This window comes from Vulpes vulpes, chromosome 12 (assembly GCF_048418805.1).
Source record: "Vulpes vulpes isolate BD-2025 chromosome 12, VulVul3, whole genome shotgun sequence".
Taxonomy (NCBI): Eukaryota; Metazoa; Chordata; class Mammalia; order Carnivora; family Canidae; genus Vulpes; species Vulpes vulpes.
This window is the reverse complement of record NC_132791.1, coordinates 70,884,600-70,892,336: the sequence shown is the minus strand read 5'-3', so window position 1 is coordinate 70,892,336 and position 7,737 is coordinate 70,884,600.

Here is a 7,737-nt window from a genome sequence, read left to right as displayed (position 1 = left end):
TCTAAGAGACACTCTAAATTCAAATATACAAATAGGTCGAAATTAAAAGGATGGAAAAAGATAGACAATGTAAATAGTTACCAAAAAAGAGCTAAAGTGGCTATATTAATGCCAGACAAAATTAAGGGAGCAAAGGTTACTAGGGATGAAAAGAAATGTTTTATAATATTAAAAGAGATAATTTATCAGGAAGATAAAACATTCATAAACATATATGCATCTAACAACAGAGCCTAAAATATATGACACAAAAAGTGAATGAGTCATTGCAGCCTTACATCAGTAACCACACTAGCACCTTTGAACGTCCATCAATTCCTAAATACCTCTGCTTCTGAAACCCACCAATGTCTAAATGCAAGGTTCCCAAAACCTTATGTAAGATCAGTTCTGGCTGCGTTTGGGAAGACTGTCCCTTGCAAGCAAACAGGAAATTCACCTTTTTTGCATCAGATAACAAGTTCAATTTATGGTGAATTCATAACCTTTTTGCTGGATTAATTCCAAATTACAATCTGTTATTAGTTCAGACTTATGGGTGGCAGATGCACTAACACAGCTTTGAAATGATCAAACTAATCTTTTCTAATTTTTGTTTAAGAGTGATCGCTATCACCCTCTTTTTTATTTGTATATATATGAACTCCAAAATGCCAAAATGCAAAATGCAAATTTTGTGATGAATTTTCTAAACACTGGCATTTGTTAAACAAAGAAAAATTCTTCATAGCTTTTTGTAATGTGTGCAATTATTCATTTAATATAAAAAATGATGGAAACTCAGATATAACCCAGCATACTCTAAGCATTGAGCATAAGGGATACATGATTTCTTCAACTAGCATCAAAGAAAGCAATAACACATTTTTTGATTAATGAAGATAAAATAATCACAGAAAAAGTTGTAACAGATGGCCTTCTATGCTGTACAGATAAGACTTTCAGCTCAAATCACTGGCTTTAGTGCTTTTGGAATATTTTCTAATTCTAAAATTCCAAGTACGTTTTCACATGTAGAACTTTTTTTCTCATTAAAAGGTCTTGCTTATAAAACTGAGAGAAATCCATCCCAGATAAGAAGCTTAGAAAGAAGAGCAAATTTTTGCAGAGATGAGTTTATTGAGTTAGGAGTTAATAGGAGAAAAAACTTAGTGTGGAATACAAATACAACTTTCAATGGATATTTACATAAAGCTGCAGACAATTTTGGTCCAGAAGTGAAGCAGCACACACGATTCTCTCCAAGGTGCTGGTTGTTGGCCATGTTCTGCAAAATGCTGCTCAAACAGCATCTATTGTCATTCTACTGACATTAAAGCAATTGTCATTGTTTTACTCTTTTATACTGTTTTAACTCAGCGACTAAAAGATTTTTTGAGTTTGTTGGCATTCAGTATTCTTCAATTCTCTTGAACTCAAAAACCCATTGGTTCTCTTTAACAAATACAGTTGGGAGAATCCCTGGTTTATTTAGAAAGCACTGAAAATCACACTTTAATTCTGAAGAAAAAAGTCTCCAAATTTTTGTTGACTTTTTAAATAGTCCACTAAGTGAAGCCTCTTTATTGCTTGTTTATAGTTGTTAATATCTCATTATCAATAGCATTATTCAAATTGAAAGAAAAGCAAATAGTTCCTCCGAAGTGCTCTTACAGTTTAAAGGAAGTTGTTGGGGCAGCCCAGGTGGCTCAGCGGTTTAGCGCCGCCTTCAGCCCAGGGCATGATCCTGGATTGAGTCCCCTGTCAGGCTTCCATGCATGGGGCCTTCTCCTTCCTCTGCCTGTGTCTCTGCCTCTCTCTTTTTCTGTGTCTCTCATGAATAAATAAACAAAATCTTAAAAAAAATAAAAAAATAAAGGAAGTTGTTGAATGTGTTAAACAATTGATGAAAAGTTTATCCCTTTGTCAAGACAATTCTCAAAAAGGAGAGCTTTGCTTATGAAAATGAAAAATTCTGAAGTGGATCCTTTTTATGACATTTGCCATGACCATCTTTTAAAGTGGATTACATTTCTTGAAGAAAGTGTTTTTTTTTTTGCATAGATGTTGATGAAGAGATGCAAAATAATGTAGAAAAATCGGAAAGTTATGCCATGAAAGGTGGTATTATATGCTTCAACAAATTAAATGGGGAGGTCCGCTTTCAGAGTTATTAATTTTATACCAATCCATGTTCAGGATATGGACTCCTAACGTTAATGTTGAGGGTGCTTTTTCATTAGTGAGAATTAGTGGACAAAAGAGTGAAATGAGTTGGTGTGACCCCTGTGGAAACCATGTAACAATGTAAATGGAACAACAGAACAGTGTAGATAGGTTATAACTTTAAGAAATTTTACAAGCAAATTCTACAAAACAAGGAACTGTTGTTAAGAAGACCCAAAGAATCAGGGAAATATAATTAGTTCATGAAACTAATAACTAATTAATTAACTCTGAAAATGACCTCCCCATTTAACAATTTCTCTTCTGCTTTTGTTTCCCACTTCAATGAGTACTTTTTTAGAACAAGTATATCCCATGCAATGTTTCTTGTATCTTAATGTATGCAGTTGATTCTCATCATTTGCAGTAATTCTTTAAAGGTTACATAAAGTTGCTAAGAACGCTTAGTAACTAAATTATTGCTCCTGGGGGAAATAAAATTAGTTTCCTCAGAGTCTCTAATTTTTTGTCAACTAATCAGTACATAATCTTTGAAATGTTTCTCCTTATTTAACAAACACATATTGAATCATTAACATTCAACTCCTGACAAAAGCACCAGAACTCATACATGAATGAAGCTTACCTAACGCTCACATTTTCTCCATACAGCACAGGACGGCCTTCCTGCTTTTAGGAACACTACAAAGCATTTCAGCACTATACTTAGGGGCCATTTTAAATAGTGATATCACCAACAAAAAGCACAGATATGTAGAAAACATAGCAGTAAATAGACTGACAAGGGCACTTGTTTACAGTGTGAGAGCTGAAGCAAGAAGACACATTGCCTTGCTACCTCAGCTAATATTCATTGATGAAAAAAGCACCCTCAACATGAACATTATGACCAAGTGTACTAAACATATGTTGGCATAAAATTAATAACCCTGGGAACGGATTTTCCATTTGATTTGTTAAAGTACATAATATGCATTGGGCAACAAATTTTTTGCCACTCTGCTCATGTCCATGAATGACCGTGCAGTGTCATGAGTATTGATTTTAAGGTTGCAAATAAATGTTAATGGGTAAATGAATTTGTAAATACAAAATCTGCCAATAACGAGGATTGGCTGTATATAAATAGTTATTGGTATGGACATACTTTCACAATGTACTGAGAGGAAAGTTTACAACATGAAATCTAATAAAAACTTTGGAAGCATTCACTTTACAAACAGGAATAGGGCAAAGATGTCCCTTTAACACTGCTTCTAGTGGAGACAAAGGTGATGAACTAGAAAAAAAAAGGATACTGCCTTTGGATCTAGGAAAAAACTCTCACTGGTGGTGAACTGGGATGAGGTTCAGGTTGAGGTGAAACATTGGCTTATGCAGTAGCTGGAGGCACTTGAATGGTAATTATAAGAATTGCTAAGTGATCTGCCTTTGGGTAACTGTTTTATTGGGAAGGGGAGGGACAGAGGGCGATGAGAGAATCTTAAGCAGGCTCCATGTCCAGCATAGAGCCCAATGTGGGCTCAGTCTCACAACCCTAAGATCATAACTGGAGCTGAAATCAAGAATCAGACACTTAAACAACTGAGCCACCCAAGCATCCCTGGCTAACTCTGTTAAAAGGCTTGAAGAAGTGGAAGTATTTTGAGGCACCAGGCTGGCTCAGTCAGTTAAGCATCCATCTCTTGGTTTCAGCTCAGGGTCCTGAGATCAAGCCCTGTGCCAGGCTCCACACTCAGCAGGGAGTCTGCTTGAAGATTCTTTCTCCCTCTCCCTTTGTCCCCCACCCTTGATCTCACTCTCTAAAATAAATAAATCTAAAAAAAAAGTTGAAATATTTTATTCTATTTTTCTCTATTCTATTCTATTCTATTCTATTCTCTATTCTATTTTTTCTCTCTCCCCCACTGGAATCTAAGCTGTATAAGGGCAGGTACTTTGTCTTGTATACTTTTGTATCCTGTGTACTTAGGTCAGTGTGTGGCATAAGTACATGACATAGGAACTTGACGATTACACATTAAAAGAAAGGGTTAACTCCAGAAGACTTGAAGATGAATATGTATTACACATTTTACGTAGGGTTCTACAATGTTTGCAAGATATTTAGGATTTAGGTAAATATATTTTCCCTGCAATGGCTTACTGGATGGTTGATAGTTGAGACTATTGGCAAGTGGGGGTTGAGAAAGTAATTTATTAACCTGGCTCCAAAGCCTTTTCATTGGAAGCAGTGAAAATTTACAAGGAGATTGGAAATACCAGCCTATCCTAGTCCCTCTAGCACCTTCCAGCACCCTTTTACGCCCCTCCTCATATACACTAGGCCAAGTGTTTTGTGTATCAGGGAACTCTTCTAGCATTTTCTGATGGGACTGAATCCTGCTTAATAATCTTGTGCTGTGTGAATCTCCTCACAACCAGCATCAGGAGACACTGGAGGAACGTGGGGTACTATCCATCTTCAGCAGTGTGGGATGCAGGAGAGTCCTTTGTGACTTCCTGTTGAACAGTGAATGAGGCACACTGAGGCCTTTCATGATCCTGATGTGTTGGAGATAAAACTGACCCATTGTTTCATCATGAGCAGCTCTCGATGATATATCACTGTGGAAAGTGGCTTGGCTTTTTTTTTTTTTTTTTTTTTTTTTTTAAGACAAACTCCTTTGGTGTTGCTGAATGATGGACTCGGCATATTTTTCCATAAGGACTAAGTAAAGTAAGTTGCTATATACTTTGTTGTAAGGAGTTGAAGCAGTTAGCAGAATGGTTAAATGCAAAGTACTTCAGAGCAAGCAAAGCCTAAGACTAAATCTTAGTTCTAATACTTGATAACTGTGACCTAGAGCAAATACCAAAGATCAATCACTTTACAGGGTATTGTTTAGATGATTAAATTAGGACATCATGGATATACAGTGGTTATTTAATTACTTAGTGGATATTTGATAGCTAAACACAAATGAAAAATTTGAGTACACAATGGTAATTATCAGTAATAGGCAACTTAAACCAGAGGTTATAACTCTGTAAAGGATTGTTTATGTCTTCACATTTCTCTATAGAGACATTAAGATTTTGTTAAAATTAATTTATGCAACAGTTTAGACTTTTTCTCTGGAGCTCTGTTCTCAGAGATGACTGTTTCCTATGTCTGAGGTTAAGCACATAGAATATCTGTGCCAGACTATACAAGAATATTCCTTTGGTTGCTTTTCAAAACTAAGATTTTCTTCATTTCTATGCAAGAACACATATGCAAGTTAACTTAAGGTTTTCTTGGGCATATGTGTTCTTGCATAGAAATGAAGCTACTGGATTAGGCAGTTTTTCCAGTGTTGGTAGTGGATTCACAGAAATTTAGACTTCATTAAGTCTTCTGACCAAAGGGTGTTTATTTTCTAGGTAACTGACTTAATAGTAACTAACTTAATAGAAAGAGGTTGAGGTACCATGTAAGATTATTATACTAACTGGCACAGGATGCTGAGAGTAAATTCCTACTTTTATTTAATCCAATTTAAACCAACTGAGTAAAATGGCCAAAAGCAGGTTATGTAAATAACCTACAAATAGGTATTGGGTTTGGAGCACTGAAATACCAAAGACAATATAAATCAAATCCTTGTCTCCAGTCAAAGCACATAAGCCATAGAGAGCAATTAGGAACACCGTCGTGCTGTATTACATGTAATAGAGACACTAGTCACAGGATGTTCTCAACCTTATCTGATCACTCCATACTGTCAAGTATGAGTCTCCCTGGTGGCACTCTGGAGTTTAAAAACTCAAAATGACACTAAAACAAGATAGTGGCAAGTACAAAGCAGACCCTGCTATTGGGTAACACTATTCTGTGCTGTCTATAAATGCCTCTGTAGGTGCCTTTCCACTTAGCTGCCTTTTCTTTTAAGATTTTGAGAGAGAGCATGAATGCAATTGGGAGAAGGGCTAGGGGAGAAGGACAAGCGGACTCCATGCTCAGCGTGGAGCACTAAGCGGGGCTGGATCCCACAACCCTGAGATCATGACCTGAGCTGAAATCAAGAGTCAGACACCCAACTGACCCAGCTACCCAGATGCCCCTCTACTGGGCTACCTTACAACACTGTTGCTGTTGCTGTTTGAACACAACAGTGCACTATCCTGGCCACATTCTCTTATAGTCTCTTGAGACAAAGATGCCTCATGCTACAGCGAAAAGAAAAAAAAAAAAAAAAGCAACTTTTCTTTGGTGCCAGCTTCAATTTATGTCTTTATATATGCAGCAAGCTGAGCCCCACTTTACCTTGCAAGATGGCCCAGTCCACTCAGTTCAACATTTCATCTGATAAATGTCCCTGAAACAGTATGTGTAATCAGTTGTAGAACCAGTAAATTCCAATTTTTTCCAAAATTGGCTGATATACCTTGATGGCTCCAGGCACATCAGTATGCTGTGGCCATCTGTTTTAGGACCTTATCTCTAACTGGAGTAGTCAAGAGCAGGGTAATGGTTGGGAACTGATCTAGTCAAGGACAGAATTTTAGAGATGGATGTGGAAGGATGGGCAAGATTTAAACTTGTAGATACAGAAATGTTGGCTCTTTCAGATGAGAATAATATTGTCTGTTTCATTCTGAAGCATCAAGAATTTTCACCTCCAATTTTCCAATTATCTTTTCAATTTCTTCACTTCCTTGAAGTGTGGCACAATCTTCGTGAGAATTGATGTATTTTCAACTTCACTTCTTGAAGGCTGTGGTACAATCTCCATTACAACTCAATTTATTTTAAGTAGGTGACACAAGTCTCCAAGGATATCAGATCATGAAATTACAGTGATTTCCTTTCACCTAACAATATACAAGAGTTCAGATCTTCCACATACTATTGATTGAGTTTATGCCCATAACCATCCAACTTTGCTCTCCTAAATTTGATTTCCGGCTCTCCTTTTTACCCAGTGAATCCTTGTCAGAATATAGAATCCCCTTGACACTTTCCAGTACTTAGGGTACCTGACCCCTTCCCTGCATTTGGCGCTGCCAGCTTTTCCTTCATTCAAGCCCTTCTCCCTCGCGCTTTCTCTGACACCACGCTCTTGGCTCTCCTCTCCTGATCATTCCTTCTCAGGCTCTTCTTCCCTCTAGAGTGTTTCTTAGGGCTTGGACTGGTTCTCTTTTCTCTACCCACTCAGAGTTGGAAACTGTCTAGGGATTCTCAGAACTGCAAAATACTTCGACATAAGCCCTTTAAGAGATGCTCACTAGCTCTCAAACGTTACTCTGCCTCGGTTAAATGAAGCTCACGAAAATGGGGGCATCGTTAGGGAACTTTTCCAGCTACCATCTGCCCAGGAAGCAGGGCCCCTAACAGGAAGAACCCTGTACGGAGTCTCCGTTGAAGCTTCCTCATTCTTTGTTGTGTTCTTCTGATTAGAAGCATGGGCCTCAAAAGGAGAAGGTACCCTGAGCTTGTTTTCGGAGACATCCTCTTTCTCGGCCCTACTCCATTGTAGACTGGAAGCTCCAGGGAGGCTGGACTCGTCTCCTGTTCTCTGAACTGCCCCTAGCACCAGCCCGGGCCTG